At 47.9% G+C, this 16,689-nt stretch overlaps 1 protein-coding gene and 1 long non-coding RNA gene across 3 annotated transcripts in view; both read left to right on the forward strand.

Moving 5' to 3' along the window:
* The window catches only part of LOC135968736 (uncharacterized), a 257,419-nt gene that overhangs the window by 184,734 nt on the left and 55,996 nt on the right, over positions 1–16,689 (forward strand). The gene's annotated exons all lie outside the window — the stretch shown is intronic.
* Positions 1–16,689, forward strand: part of CDH1 (cadherin 1) — a 103,756-nt gene that overhangs the window by 30,021 nt on the left and 57,046 nt on the right. The gene's annotated exons all lie outside the window — the stretch shown is intronic.

A 16,689-nucleotide genomic window follows, 5' to 3' on the forward strand; every position in this document is an offset into this window, starting at 1 on the left:
GAAACCCCTTCTCTACTAAAAATACAGAAAATTAGCCGGGTGTGGTGGCGTGGGCCTGTAGTCCCACCTACTTGAGAGGCTGACACAGGAGAATCTTGAACCCAGGAGGCAGAGGTTGCAGTGAGCCGAGATCTCACCACTACACTCCAGCCTGGGCAACAGAGCAAGATTCTGTTTACAAAAAAAATTTTTTTTTTTATTATCCCATTTTATGGATGAAGACACTGAGGCTCTGAGACATGCCCTTGACTATTTAGTGGCAGGGCAAAGATTCACAACTTGTCCCTAACTGCCGGATGCACCACTTCCCTTCCTTGAGAAAACTGACTCAGGCTCTCCCAAAATCCACGGGACCAGTAGCAGGATTTCTTTCAAGGGCATCTTGTCTTCCTGTCAATGTTTTCCCTCTGTGAAATGGCATTAGTAGAACCTACTTCGTAAGGTTTTGGGGGAGATTAAATGAGATGAACAATATAGAGTGTCATGTATGCACTCAGAAATACTATTAGTTATTACTGATAATGGGTAAACATAATTGCTATTATTATTAACACTGACATAGCCTTACTTTATGTGGGGCATTGCCCTGAGCATTTGTATAGTAACATATAATTCTCCCAGTTATTCTGTGGGAGTAGTAAGTTCCAGACCATATATTTTTTTTGTTTTGTTTTGTTTTTTGAGACAGAGTCTCACTCTGTGGCCCAGGCTGGAGTGCAGTGGTGTGATCTTGGCTCACTACAACCTCTGCCTCCTGGGTTCTAGCAATCCTCCTGCCTCAGCCTCTTGAGTAGCTGGGATTACAGTGCCCACCATCACACCCGGCTAATTTTTGTATTTTTAGTAGAGATGGGGTTTCACCATGTTGGCCAGGCTGGTCTCCTGACCTCAAGTGATCCGCCTGTCTCCGCCTCCCAAATTGCTGGGATTACAGGCGTGAGCCACTGTGCCCGGCCTAGACCCCGTTTTTCTATGAGGAAACTAAGATCCAGAGAGGTTCATTTAGCTGTGGTCTACTGTGACAGGGAGATTTGTCACTTAGAAAGTTTTAGGGTCGTTTTATTTTCATAATAGAACACAGTGAACCAGACCATCCCTGCTCCATTTTAGACCATTAAGTTTCAATAATGAGAAAGTTGGGATTCCCCAGAGACGGGGATTCTCTTTCTCATAGTAGCAAGATTTCCCAGAACAACATTTCTTTTTCAAGACTTCATTGAGGCCGGGCGCGGTGGCTCAAGCCTGTAATCCCAGCACTTTGGGAGGCCGAGACGGGCGGATCACGAGGTCAGGAGATCGAGACCATCCTGGCTAACACGGTGAAACCCCGTCTCTACTAAAAAATACAAAAAAAACTAGCCGGGCGAGGTGGCGGGCGCCTGTAGTCCCAGCTACTCGGGAGGCTGAGGCAGGAGAATGGCGTGAACCCGGGAGGCGGAGCTTGCAGTGAGCTGAGATCCGGCCACTGCACTCCAGCCTGGGAGACAGAGCGAAACTCCGCCTCAAAAAAAAAAAAAAAAAAAAAAAAAAAAAAAAGACTTCATTAAGAATCTCTTGTTTATATCTTGTATTTTGCTGTTATTGTTGCTCGTTTTTTTTTTTTTTTTTTTTTTTTTTTTTTTTTTTTTGAGACGGAGTTTTGCTCTGTCGCCCAGGCTGGAGTGCAGTGGCCGGATCTCAGCTCACTGCAAGCTCCGCCTCCCGGGTTCACGCCATTCTCCTGCCTCAGCCTCCCCAGTAGCTGGGACTACAGGCGCCCGCCACCTCGCCCGGCTAGTTTTTTGTATTTTTTAGTAGAGACGGGGTTTCACCATGTCAGCCAGGATGGTCTCGGTCTCCTGACCTCGTGATCCACCCACCTCGGCCTCCCAAAGTGCTGGGATTACAGGCTTGAGCCACCGCGCCCGGCCTGCTCGTTTGTTTTTGTATTTGCTTTGTTTATTCCCACCTCTCCAACAAAGAATTTTGAAGTTTGGGGCACCCAGATGCATAACTGCATAATAGCTATATGTATTTCTCAGAAAGGGTTAAGGAAATGGGCAAAGGAGAAGTAAGAATAAAAGAGGAGAGCTAAGTGTGGTAGTGTGCACCTGTATTGACAGCTACTTGGGAGGCTAAAGCAGGAGGATCACTTGAGCCTAGGTGTTCCAGACCAGCTGGGGCAACATAGAGAGATCCCCATCTCTAAAAATATGTTATAAAATATTTTAATTACATTTTTTTTTGTTTTTTTGAGACGGAGTTTCGCTCTTGTTGCCCAGGGTGGAGTGCAATGGCGTGATCTTGGCTCACCGCAATCTGTGCCTCCACGGTTCAAGTGTCTCAGCCTCCCAAGTAGCTGGAATTACAGGCATGTGTCACCACACCCAGCTAATTTTGTATTTTTAGTAGAGACGAGGTTTCTCCATGTTGGTCAGGCTGGTCTCGAACTCCTGACCTCAGGTGATCTGCCCTCCTCGGCCTCCCAAAGTTCTGGGATTACAGGCGTGAGCCACCGCGCCTGGCTTAATTACAATTTAAAAAGAAAGATGAGTATAGAAAGAAGGTTGGATACTGATGTGCTTGCCACAGACCTAGATCCCTGCTAAAAGCAGACCACAAATTTGACTCTGAGCAAACAGGAAAATAAGATCAGTTGCATAATTAGGTTTCTATGAGTTAAGCATAAATCTGTGCCTTAGACAGGATCCGGCTTCTCCACAGAGCTGTTAACTTCATGTGATTTTGGCAACAGCCCTTAATACTTAGGCCTTTCCATTGGTATTTATCATTATTATGCAGCTAATACATGTTTGATGTGGGGAAAACACTGGAAAATACAGATAGCTAAAAGAAAAAAGCTGGGTGCAATGGTACGTGTCTATAATCCCAGGTGTTCTGGAGGCTGAGGTGAGAGGATCAGTTGAACCCAAGTGTTCAAGTCCAGCCTCCACAGGGAGATACCATCTCTTAATAAAAAGAACAAAAATATTTAAATTGTGTGTAAAGTCACTATCTAGATATCACCACCAGGGAACATTTTTGTATACATCCTCCTAGAAGTGAGGTCTCTATTATTATCTTATATGTTGTAATATAAATGCAAGAATAAGTAATGGCATTTTACTAAAGCAAATCGTTATCCAACACTCTCTTGCCTCAGGGCCATTGTGCCTGCTGTTCCCTGTGTCCAGAGCACCCTTCCCCCAGGTGTCCTCTGCCACTTTTGCTTATCTCTTTCCAGTCTCTGCTCAAACTGCCCCAGTTCTCAGCAGAGTCTGTCTTGGATAATAGCTTGCATCTATACCCTTGTCACTGTACCACCCACCCTGCCTTTCTTTCATGGCACTAATTACTATTCAACTTCATGAACTGCTTGTCTTCCTCTCTTTGAATATGAGGTCCTTGAGGGTGGGTCTGTTTTGTTCATTGCTGTATGTCTAGGGCTTGGGCTCAGAATTCTGCCCAGCATACAGGAAGTCCTCAGATATTTGAAAATGAATGACTACACAGCTATTTCTCTTGTTTCTATATTTATTACAAATCGACCTATATCAATAACTACTAAAGTATGCCTATAGAAATGTTTCATACATAGAGTTAGATTTATGTACATGTTTTTACAAAATCATGCTCTTGCTCTTCCTACTTCAATGTCTATTGGCTGCTTTCTGATTCCTTCAAGGCAGCATGTGGTAAAATGTCTCTAAATTGTACCGTGGTCTATCAGGTGTTCATAGAAAACCTTCTGCAAATGCAATTTCTTTTCTTTTTTTTTTTTTATTGATACAGGGTCTCACTATGTTGCCCAGGCTGGTCTTGAGCTCCTGGGATCAAGTGATCCTCCTGCTTCGGTCTCTCAAAATGCTGGGATTACAAGCATGAGCCACTGTGCCTGACCTGCAAATGTAATTTCATAATTAAAATATTTTATCCATGGCTGGGAGTGGTGGTTCACACCTACAATCCAAGCACTTTGGGAGGCCAACGTGGGAGGATCACTGGAGTCCAGGAGTTCAAGACCAGCCTGGGCAACACAGGGAGACCCCATCTCTACAAAAGATAAAAACATTAGCTGGGGCCAGGAGCCGTGGCTCACGCTGGGGACTATAGGTGCGTGCCACCATGCCTGGCTAATTTTTTTTGTATTCTTAGTAGAGACGGGGTTTCACCATGTTAGCTAGGATGGTCTCGATCTCCTGACGTCGTGATCCACCCGTCTCGGCCTCGCTCTGTCACCCAGGCTGGAGTGCAGTGGCCGGATCTCAGCTCACTGCAAGCTCCGCCTCCTGGGTTTACGCCATTCTCCTGCCTCAGCCTCCCGAGTAGCTGGGACTACAGGCGCCCGCCACCTCGCCCAGCTAGTTTTTTGTGTGTTTTAGTAGAGACAGGGTTTCACCATGTTAGCCAGGATGGTCTCGATCTTCTGACCTCATGATCCACCCGTCTCGGCCTCCCAAAGTGCTGGGATTACAGGCTTGAGCCACCGCGCCCACCCTTTTTTTTTTTTTTTTTTTTTTTTTTTTTAAAGAAAATGGTAGCCTCTGATGGCTACTGTCATGCCCCTGGCTCTTTTCAGGTCCAAGTCTGTCTGGAGACCTTTCCTCCCTGTCAGTTAGGGGTCCTTTCTTGGCTACTATTATATTGCTTTCTTCACCTTTGCCTCAGAATCATAAAGTTGGAAGGGCTTTTGGGGCCACCTGGCCTAGCCCTATCTGCCACCACCAGGTGTGTGCTCTGGGGAGCTCCGCCTCCCGTCCTAAAACTATCACCTTCCTGATTGGGCCTGTCGTCCACAAGACACTGCCTGGCTGGGCATCCCCTGACTACACCTTCTCCTGTGCCTTGAAGGACCTAGAGGTAAAGGTTTGGGTCTCTTGTGTCCCATCCCTATTGCCAGAACCCAAAGGTCCCCAGCACATAGAGGGCCCTTAGGGGATGTTCATGGACAGATGAATGACTCCACTTCTGCCTTCAGGTGGGTACCAGCCAGTCGACATCCAGATTCATTCAGAGCCTGCCATGGGCAAGGCACCAGCCCTGTGCCTTCAGAGAACGTGGCAATAAGGAAGGATTTCAGAGAGCGGTACATTCTAGAAGGAAGTAAAGCAGTGAAACGGAGTAGGGAGTGCCTGGGGTAGTGGCGCAGGGCCCCTCTAGCTGAGGAGTGGGTCAGGCAGGAGGACGCTTGTGTGGTACTTCGTGGTAGAAAGGAGGACACCATGAAGAGAGCAATAGGAAGAGAATTCCAAGCAGAAGAACAGCAAGGGCTGAGAGCCTGAGACGGGAAGGAGCGCGGTATGCGGAGTGGGCAAGAGGCCCAGTGTGGCAGGGCCTGGTGGGCAGATGGGCTCACAGGTGGGAGATAAGCTGGGAGGGGAAGGCAGAGGCTAGAGCTGATCTCTAGTTTTTTAGACCTTGTCTTCCAAAAGACAGATAAGTGCCTCTGCCTCCGTCAGCTTCCACCGAGATGAAGTGATACAAACCAGACCGTGCAGCCAACTCCTGCGTCAGGTTCCATAGGAATCCTTTCCCCGCCAGCGGAGGAGGCTCTCCGTCTTTTGGAAATGATGTGCAGGAGACAGAGCTGATTCTCATTTCTTCCATGCACACGGCTAAGCACGGGCTGGTGTGTGAGAAAGGGTTCGGGGCGGGCGGTTGGTGGGAGTTGGCTCCCGGCTGTTCTGCCTTGTAGTCCCAGGCTACTCAGACCTTCCCTGGCTGCTACTCACACCTACGCTTTCCTATGCAAACTCTGATCTTCTTTTTCAGCCCTAGAATCCCAGAATAGCAGCTAATATATATTGAGCCCCTTTTTCTTTTTAAGACGGGGTCTCACTTTGTCACCCAACCTGGAGCGCAGTGCAGATCACAGCTCACTGTAGCCTTGAACTCCTCGGCTCAAGCAATCCTCCCACCTGACCTCCCGAGTAGCTGGGACCATAGGCCTGTGCCACCATACCAGGCTAATTAAAAAAACTTTTTTTGTAGCTGGGCGCGGTGGCGCATGCCTGTAATCCCAGCACTTTGGGAGGTGGAAGCGGGTGAATCACGAGGTCAAGAGATTGAGACTATCCTGGCCGACATGATGAAACCCCATCTCTACTAAAAATACAAAAATTAGCTGGGCATGGTGGTGCGCTCCTGTAGTCCCAGCTACTCTGGAGGCTGAGGCAGGATAATCGCTTGAACCCCGGAGGCGGAGGTTGCAGTGAGCCAAGATCGTGCCACTGCACGCCAGCCTGGTGACAGAGCGCGACTCCATCTAAAAAAAAAAAATTTTTTTTGTAAAGATGAGATCTCACTATGTTGCCCAGGCTGGTCTCAAACTCCTGGCATCTTGCCTCTGCCTCCTAAAGTGCTGGGATTCCAGGTGTGAGCCACCGTGCCTAGCCCATTGAACTTTTATTCTGTGTCTGGCAGTGCTAAAGGGCTTTACGTGGATTCACTTGTTGAATCATCCCATGCCCTTAGGAAATAGAGACCATCACTCTTTCTGTTTTGCATACGAGGAAATTGAGGCAGGAGAGGTGAAATCACGTGCCCAAGATGGCATAGTTGATAAGTAGTTCTGGGGCTTGAACTTGGGTCGTCTGACCTCTGACCTGGGGCTCTCAACCACTTAATGCTACACTGGGACCCTGACTTAAGGACTCGGGGTCTAGGCTCCTTATCTCAAAATTGGCCCCATGTTGCCACACAACGGCCAGTCGCTCATGTCCTTGCCTTGCTTACCACCTAATCAGGCAGGCCTAGCAGACAGGGACACTGTCTTTCTTATCCTCTTCGTGCCATGCACAGAAGGGCAGGACTCCGTTAGAACTTGGAAGCTTCCTCTCTAATTTATGGTTTGTTCCTCTCCAACATATGGGAGAGATAGATAAGTCTCTTTAATTAGTTCACTAAGATTAATAAGCCATAGACCCATCAAGGAAAATTCAATAAATGCTCACTGGGCATCTTTTATGCACCAGGCTCTGTCTACATTCAGAGCGAGAGAACAGTCACAGCTGACGTCTATGGACCACTTACAACTGGCCTGGCTCTGGGCTAACCCCCGCTGTGTACAGATCTTATGTATACTTCACTCCATACCCTGTGACGTAGGTCTTCCTGAAAATCACCACACTATGTCAAATCACCTATTAAAAACACCAGACTTAGGCTGGGCGCGGTGGCTCAAGCCTGTAATCCCAGTATTTTGGGAGGCTGAGGCAGGTGGATTGCTTGTGCCCAGGAGTTTGAGACCAGCCTGGGCAACAGAGTGAGACCCCATCCTAACAAAAAATACAAAAAGTACAAAAAAATTACCTGGTAGTCCCAGCTACCTGGAAGGCTGAGGTGGGAGGATCGCTTGAGCCTGGGAGGTCAATGCTGCAGTGAGCCGTGATTGTGCCATTGGACTCCAGCCTGGACAACAGAGTGAGACCCAGTCTCAAAAAACAAAAACAAAAACCACCAGGCTTATGGGAAAATGGGTTCCGGAGCTCAGCACTCAAGAACTTCATCATAATACATTAGATAAAAAGAATTTTGCTTGTGGAAATGGGTCTCTGAAGGGTTGCGGCTTGTTATTATAAGCGAGGGAAGGAGAATTGTCTGAAATGAGATGGAAGTTGTAACACCAGGTGTGGGCGGGTGAGGTGTGTAACACATGAGCTGAGGCAGCTGGAGAAGGTGGGTGTTTTGTGCATTCCTGTGCTTAGCTGGATAGAGTCTTCTGCATTCACCTAGTGTTGGTTGGAGACAAAACTGCACATGTGAGCAACCTTGACATTGAGTTATGCTCAAGTTATTTTCCCTTTTTTTTTGTTGAGATGGAGTCTCGCTGTGTCACCCAGGCTGGAATGCAGTGGCACAATCTCAGCTCACTGCAACCTCCGCCTCTTGGGTTCAAGTGATTCTCCTGCCTCAGCCTCCCCAGTAGCTGGGATTACAGGTGTGCACCACCACTCCCAGCTAATTTTTTTGTATTTTTAGTAGAGGCAGGGTTTCACCATGTTGGCCAGGTTGGTGTCGAACTCCTGACCTCAGGTGATCTGCCTGCTCTGGCCTCCCAAAGTGCTGGGATTACAGGTGTGAGCCACCACACCCAGCCTGCTCAAGTTATTTCCTAATACATCGTTTACACTGAAACACATTTGCATTTTCAAAACAAGAATTATTGAAGAACTGACTGTATTATCTCCAATTTGCAGTGAAGTAAACTGAGGCTCTGAGAGGTAAAGTGACTAGTCCAGGGTCCCGCAGATGGGAGGTGGCAGAGCCAAGATTTAAACTCAGCTCAGCCTGAGCACTTAACCTGTGTGCCACAGGGCTCTTCCTGTTTATATCCATGAGAAACAAGTTATGTGGACAAAAATGGCCAAGAGGAGAGATTGGTGGAGTATGGCCAGTAGCAAGAATCTGCAAGAATAATGTTTTATTTATTTTTAAGACAGGGCCATGTTCTGTCACCTAGGCTAGAGTGCAGTGGTACAGTCATAGCTCACTGCCACTCACCTTCCCAGCCTAAAGCGATCTTCCCACCCCAGCCTCCCAAGTAGCTGGCACTACAGGCACACACCACCACATCCGGTTCATTTTAAATTTCTTGTAGAGACAGGGTCTTGCTATGTTGCCCAGGCTGGTCTTGAATTCCTGGCCTCAAGCAATCCTCCTGCCTCAGCCTCCTAAAGTGTTGGGATTACAGGCATGAGCCACCGTGAATGGCCAGAAGCACAGTTTTAAAATGTTTGATGATGGCTGGGCCCGGTGGCTCATGCCTCTAATCCTAGCACTTTGAGAGGCCAAGGTGGGCAGATTACTTGAGCTCAGGAGTTTGAGACCAGCCTGGCCAACATGGTGAAACCCCATCTCTACTAATAATACAAAAATTAGCTGGACGTGGTGGTGGGTGCCTTTAATCTCAGCTGCTCAGGAGGCTGAGATAGGATAATTGCTTGAACCCGGGAGGCAGAGCTTGCAGTGAGCCGAGATTGCACCACTGCATTCCAGCCTGGGCGACACAGCAAGACCCTGTCTCAAATAAATAAGTTTGATGATGACCAGTATAGCCTGGACCCTTTGCATTCAGCATGGTGCACTCCATCCTGGGTGACAGAGCAATACCCTGTCATAAATAAATTAAATAAATAAGTAAAGTTGGATGACCAGTACAGCCTGGACCCTTTGCAATCAAAGTGGATGCCTGGTGTTCGGTGCTCAAGAAGTGCTGGGGCCCTGGGCAGCAGGTGGAGGGTGGGCACTGGGGAGGCCCCCAGGAGGATCAGAGCAAAGGCTACTCATCAACTGATGGGACTTCTCAATATGTCAACCATTGGTGTGTTTGTGTCAGTCCATACTAGGTGAGTCTCAGCCCTGATTTTATCTGCAGTAAATCCACATGGTGAGTTTGGTTAGTTCTCATTATAGAAGCCCCTCCCCGTCCCCAAAACTTTTAATTATGGAAACTTAAATACATAAAAGTTGAGAAATAGTACAATGAAGCCATGCATGGTGGTGCGCACCTGTGGTCCCAGCTACTCAGAAGGCTGAGGTGGGAGGATTGCTTGAGACTGGGACGTCCAGGGTACAATGAGCTATGATTGCACCACTGCACACCACTGCACTTGCCCTGTAATAGGGCAAGGCCCTGTCTCAAAACAAACAAACAAACAAAAAAAAGAACACCCTCATTTTACAATTAACATTGTCATATTTGCCTTCTCCGTGTGTGCCTCTTAAGCGTGTGCGTCCCAGCATGCACTTTATGAGTCATTTGAAAGTATGCTGCAGGCATATTTTACCCCTAAATACTCTAGTCTGCATCTCCTGAACCACAATGCCATTATCACAGCTAAGAAAATGTATATCATCTAACATCCACTCTGATGGCAGATATCCCCAACCATCCCAAGAATGTCTTGTGTTTATTACAAACGCTCACATGCCAGTCATTTCAAACATCGCCTCCCGAGGTCCTTGTGTACCCAGAAGGGAACATGAGAAGAGAAGGTGGTGTTACTGCCTTTGATATGCCTAAGGCCCCCTTTTTGTTCTCCCACTTTGGAGATAGAATTTGAAGCATAGGTTGGATTCTAGGAGCAGTTACATGTTTCTGTTTTTGTGTTTAAAAGCATGTAAGTTTCATGTAAGCTATATGCATGCACACACCAGCCACACATGGGACTCAAGTTTGTAACTTTTTTTTTGTTTTTTTGAAATGGAGTCTTGCTCTATCGCCCAGGCTGGAGTGCAGTGGTGTGATCTCTGCTCACTGCAAGCTCCGCCTCCTGGGTTGATGCCATTCTCCTGCCTCAACCTCCTGAGTAGCTGGGACTACAGGCGCTGGCCGCCACGCCCAGCTAATTTTTTATATTTTTAGTGGAGACGGGGTTTCACTATGTTAGCCAGGATGGTCTCGATCTCCTGACCTTGTGATCTGCCCGCCTCGGCCTCCCAAAGTGCTGGAATTACAGGCGTGAGCCACCGCGCCTGGCCTCAAGTTTGTAATTTAAAAAGACATTTCCTTCCCCTATAATAAAGCATAGCTGGCATTTCTACATCTGAAGCATCTAAGATAAAGCTGATGGTATCAGCATGTTGCTTTCAAGAGAAACAAAAGGTTATGATTTGATAGGCCCTGAAATTAGACATCAAGGTCAAGACAGTGTAAACTTAGGTGTGATCGTTTTCCAAAGCTGTCACTCAGATGTTAAGCAAAATGTCCCCCTTTACATTTCCCCTGTCTTCTACAGGTCTCCCCCATCCACCCCAAAGGAGGAAAGTTAGGAGGGAAGATTGTCAAAAGTCCTCAAATATAACTATTTTAGATTTCTTTTTTTTTTTTTTCTTTTGGTGAGACAGAGTCTCGCTTTATCACCCAGACTGGAGTGCAATGGTGCAATCTTGGCTTACTGCAACCTCCACCCCCAACCCCTGGGTTCAGGTGACTCTTGTGCCTCAGCCTCCCGAGTAGCTAGCTGGGACTGTAGGCATGCACCACCATGCCTAATTTTTGTATTTTTAGATGGGGTTTCACCATCTTGACCAGGCTGGTCTCAAACTCCTGACCTCAAGTGATCCACCCACCTTCGCCTCCCAAAGTGTTGGAATTACAGGTATGAGCCACCACACCAGGCCTATTTTAGATTTCTTTGAATGTAGTAGAAGGTAACAAGCATAGTTCATATACTTTTACTATTTTTAATAATGACCAATATTTCCTGAGCGTGAATAGTGCATTAAAGTGCTGAGCGGCACGCCTGGTACACAGCAGGAGTCCAATGTTAGCTATATGGACAGTACCTGACATTCAGCGGGTTTGAATCATTCAGACTTGAAACTGCACTATGATATTTTACTTAATAAAATCCCATTAAAAATATTTTTTTAAATAGTATGTTTTGTAGAGACAGGGGTCTCACTATATTGCCCAGGCTGGTCTTGAGTTCCTGGGCTAAAGCGATCCTCCCACCTTGGCTTTCCAAAGTGCTGGGATTATAGGCATGAGTCCCTGCACCTGGCATAAAGTCTCATTTTATATTGCAACTTTTAAAGAATGGGAGTGCATCACATGTACTTTTAAAGGAAAGCTGAGCACGTTTTGAGTTATGCACAGTTTTCAGCAAAACAGCCCATGCATAAAATCCAACAGGCTTGTCAGGTTGGGCTGGTCATTTTACATTACTTTCTCATGTAGTTCTCACGGCAGTCCTGTTATGTAGAGATTGCCATTTGGCCCATCTTATAGAGAGGAAACTAAGCCTTACAGAGGGTAAGTGACTTAACCTTAAGTATGTCTGAGTGGTGGAGCTGAAACCTCAATCTTGGTGTGGCTGACTTTAGACTTGTTACTTGTAACCACTATGCAGTCCCAAGCTTGTGTTTGTTGCTGTTCCTAATGCAGCATTGGTGCCTCTAAGCCTCATATCATGAACTGGTTCAGAGAGAAAAAGCCACAGTCCCCACTGGGTTCATTTAGTGTGGTGTTCAGGTATGTTGGCATCGTGCTTCCTCCAGTCTTTCTCAAGCCTCGTAGGCAGAAAACCCGTCACGAAAGCATAGTGGTCAAGAGCCATGGGCTCTGGGGCCAGATGGCTTGTGCTCACTCGAATTCCAGGTTCACACCAGTAACTTGTCAGTTATGTGACCCTGGGCAAGTTACTCGACCTCCATATGCCTCAGTTTTCTCATCTGTCAAATGGAGACAATAATAGTACCTAATTCATACTATTATGAACATAAATAATATAAGCGTGGCATGTAGTGTGCTATAGAGCATTAGCTGCTAATATTATCTCCACCACCAAAGGCTTTAGCCAAGACTGCCTTCAAAAGCAGTGTTTGTGGGGTGGTAGTGTTTTAGAAAAGGTAACATTTCCTTTTTTTTCTTTTTTTTTGAAATGAGGTCTGACTCTGTCAGCCAGGCTGGAATGCAGTGGTAGTACAACCACAGCTTATTGCAGCCTCAACCTCCCAGGCTCAAGCCATCCTCCCATCTCAGCCTCCTGAGTGGCTTGACTATAGGTGTGTACCACCACACCTGGCTAATTTTTGTATTTTTAAATTTTTAATTATTATTATTTTTGAGATGGGGGTCTCACTCTGTTGCCCAGGCTGGAGTGCAGTGGCACGGTCTCAGCTCACTGTAACCTTCGCCTCCCAGGTTCAAGCGATTCTCCTGCCTTAGCCTCCCGAGTAGCAGGGACTACAGGTGTGCACCACCATACCCAGCTAATTTTTGTATTTTTAGTAGAGATGGGTTTTGCCATGTTGACCAGGCTGGTCTCAAACTCCTGACATCAGGTGATCCACCTGCCTCAGCCTTCCAAAGTGCTGGGATTACAGGCATGAGTCACCATGCCCGGCCTGAAATTGTACACTTTATTTATTTTTGAGACAGAGTCTTGCTCCGTCACCCAGACTAGAGTGCAGTGGTGCAATCTTGGCTCACTGCAACCTCCACCTCCTGTGTTCAAGCAATTCTCCTGCCTCAGCCTCCCAAGTAGCTGGGACTACAGGTGCCCACCACCACATCCGGCTAATTTTTGTAATTTTAATAGAGACGGGGTTTCACCATATTGGCCAGGCTGGTCTCGAATTCCTGACCTTGTGATCCGCCCGCCTTGGCCTCCCAAAATGCCAGGATTACAGGTGTGAGCCACTGCGCCCAGCCAATTGTACACTTTAAATTGGCAAATTTTGTGTTATTTTAATGGTATCTCAATGTTTTTTGAAATGCCAACGGGGAACAAATCATCATTAGTGAAATAGCTCTTGTTCACATTAGTAAGTAGAGCTCCAGGCCTGAGCTTTTAGTAAACAGTTATGAGCCCCACTGATTCCACGTGGTCCTGCCCTCTGAAGCAGAGCCGTGGTTTGCAGCCTTCCCAGAAACAGAAAGGCTTCTGGGAAACCACAGCTCCCTACCTGCTGAAGGAAATGGACACCCAAGATAAGCTGGATATATTGTGTGTGTAATCAAAAGGCAGGCAGGCAGGCAGGTTTTCCAGATGAGCCTAAGCTAATGGCTTAAAAGGGTGTTTGAAAGAGAAAGCAGTAGCCTGACTGGTCTGAACTCCTGCCCTGTCAGCAGAAACGGTGCATTCACAACGCTGGTATGCACGGCAAGCCTCTGCCTCCTGATTTAGTTAATAAGAGTTTTCCTGCGGAATTGATTGAGGGGGAGAGAGGTGTTTCTCTTCCTGGCTCCCTTGGTGTGTGCCCGCTCATGTCAGAAGGCAGGAAGTTCTCTGGGAATTCACACCAGAGGTTTTGCTATTATTTAAGCAAATTAAGGCCTTTGGGAACAGCCAGGTGGCCTTTCAGGTTTTGCCAGGGCCAAACAGCCCTATCACCTGCCAAGGTGATGAGTCAACTTATTTACAGCGCTCAGAGCCAGTTCCTGAGCTGCTGAAATCCCCAAAGGCCTGGTCTAAATGGGCCTGGTCAGACATCCACACCGCCTGCCTCATCAGCACTTTTAGCCTTCCACCTGCTGTGCGGGCTTGACTGAGATGCCCCAGTGGCTTCTCCTGGGAACAAACCGCTCCCATCTGTAACTTGCCGCCTTCCTTGGGTAACTTTGCCTCTCTCTGACTCTTTACTCCCTGCACAGAGGGTCAAGGAGGCACATCATCCAGGGAGGCAGGGCTAGGTGGAAGTTAAGGTGATGGGCTTTGGGGTCCGGCAGGCCTGAGTTCAATTCCCAGCTCTGCTGTGTGCTATTGTAGCTGTGTGGTTTGAACAAATCCCTTACCACTGAGTATTGCTTTATTCACCTGTGAAATGGGAGTAACACAGTACCCACCTTCCAGGTCGTTGTGAAGATTGACTGCAATTCTGCCTGGTGCTTCTGATAGGGTCATTAACTGAGGGGTTGGCCGGGCGCGGTGGCTCACACCTGTAATCCCAGCACTTTGGGAGTCCGAGGCAGGTGGATCACGAGGTCAAGAGATCGAGACCATCCTGGCCAATATGGTAAAACCTCGTCTCTACTAAAAATACAAAAATTAGTTGGGCGTGTTGGCGCGTGCCTATAGTCCCAGCTGCTCGGGAGGCTGAGGAGACTCGCTTGAACCCGGGAGGTGGAGGTTGCAGTGAGCCAAGATCGCGCCACTGCACTCCAGCCTGGCGACAGATGAGTGCTGGGGGTGTTGGAGGGAGGCTGGAGAATGAAAGGGAGGCAACTGAGGCCACAATGTCTGGCTGTTTCGAATCCCCCCACCACCAACTCAAACCCTCTGATCTGCAGATAAAGAACTCCAAGACAGTTCTTACTTCTCCCAGAATAAAAGCCCAGCTCTCTCCAGTGAGGCTCCAGCTACATCGGACTTTGTCACTGACTGCCCTTGTGTCACTCGCTGTATTCAACCACCACCCTGGACTGGCTCCCAACCAAGTTGTGTTTGCTTTTCCCTCTGCCTTGGAATGTCCTTCCACCAGGGACCATGTGACTCCCTCCCTCCTTCCTTCCCTCCCTTCCAGTGAGTCTCAGGTCTCAGCTAAAACTGCCTTTGCTCTAAGTCACCTTCATTGCCTTTGACATGGCACCCCACTGCCTCCAGCACTCCCTCCTTATTCTTCCTCCCTGTTTATTTTATTATTATTTATTTATTTATTTTGAGACAGAGTCTCCCTTTGTCACTCAGGCTGGAGTGCAATGGCATGATCTTGGCTCACTGCAACCTCTGCCTCCTGGTTTCAAGTGATTCTCCTGCCTCAGCCTCCCAAGTAGCTGGGATTACAGGTGTGTGCCACCACGCTTGGCTAATTTTTGTATTTTTAGTAGAGACGAGGTTTCACCATGTTGGCCAGGCTGATCTTGAACTCCTGATTTCAAGTGATCTACCCGTCTCGACCTCAAAGTGCTGGGATTACAGGCGTGAGCCACCATGCCCAGCCCCTGTTTTATTGTTTTCTCTACAGCGTTTACTACCTTATTGTATGTTTTTGGCCAAGGGACCTTGGAGTCAACCCCAGGAGAACAATGCTGAAGAATCAGGAGCGGCTCTCCCATAACTGCACACATCTTCTAAAGCTGGCTAGGACTGCACCTCATTCTCATGATTTCATGCCCACGGTTACCTACAGGGTGTTACCTGAGCAGAGCAAGTGACATGAGGGTAGTTGGTGACAAAGTCAGAAGTAGCTGAGGCCTCACTGTAGAGAGCTGGGCTTTCATTCTGGGAGAAGCGAGTCTCTGGAGGACTCTGCATAGAGCAGTGGCTTATCATGGCCTGACCGAGGTTGTAGCAAGCTCACTGGGGCTATTGTGTAGACAAGAGGCCGTAGCAACCTGGGCCAGAATTGCGAAGATTAAGGAGGCTACTGCAGTGGTCCAGGCGTCCAGAGATGAAACAGAGATGAATTGGGTCTGTGGGAAAAGAAGTGTCGGCTGACAAGCTGTTCTGTCTCTGTATTCTCCTCTCCCGGCCCCTCTTTGCCCACCCTGTCCCCACTCCTCAGTTGTGCTTTGTATTTTGTCATTCACAGCACTCAAAGCACTCACGCAGGAGGCCTGACATTATTTATCTGGTTTGAGTTGGGGGTGGGGGTATTGGAAACAATTAGACATTGTGGCCTCAGTTGCCTCCCCTTCATTCTCCAACCTCCCCCACACACCCACAGCACTCATTTTAACCCCTCAGTATGTCTTTTCATTTTTCCTTCTTTCTTTTTTAGAGTTAGGGTCTCACTCTGTCATCCAGGCTGGAGTGCAACGGTGTGATCATGGCTCATTGCAGCCTTGACCTCCTGGGCCCAACCAATTAACCCCACCTCAGCCTGCCCAGTAATTGGGACTACAGGAGCATGCCACCACACCTGGCTAATTTTTTCTCTTTTTAGAGATGTGGTCTTGCCATGTTGCCCAGGTTGGTGTCGAACTCCTGAGCTCAAGCGATCCACCCCGCCTTGGCCTCCCAAAGTGTCGGGATTACAGGCATGCACCGCCATGCCCGGCCAATTTTTAAATTTTTTGTAGCGACAGGGGTCTCAGTATATTGCCCAGTCTGGTCTCAAACTCCTGGACTCAAGTGATCCTCCTGCCTCAGCCTCCCAAAGTGCTGGGATTACAGGCCTGAGCAATCATGCCCAGTCCCCTCTGGATGTCTTTAATCCAGAGATCCCCTTTGGGATCTGAGACGCTTTGAGAGACTGTTGAAGGCCACGGAGCCTCCCACAGGTACCCATATCTTAACCCACAGTTCCAGGGGGCCCACATCT

The sequence above is a fragment of the Macaca fascicularis genome, chromosome 20, assembly GCF_037993035.2.
Source record: "Macaca fascicularis isolate 582-1 chromosome 20, T2T-MFA8v1.1".
Classification (NCBI taxonomy): Eukaryota; Metazoa; Chordata; class Mammalia; order Primates; family Cercopithecidae; genus Macaca; species Macaca fascicularis.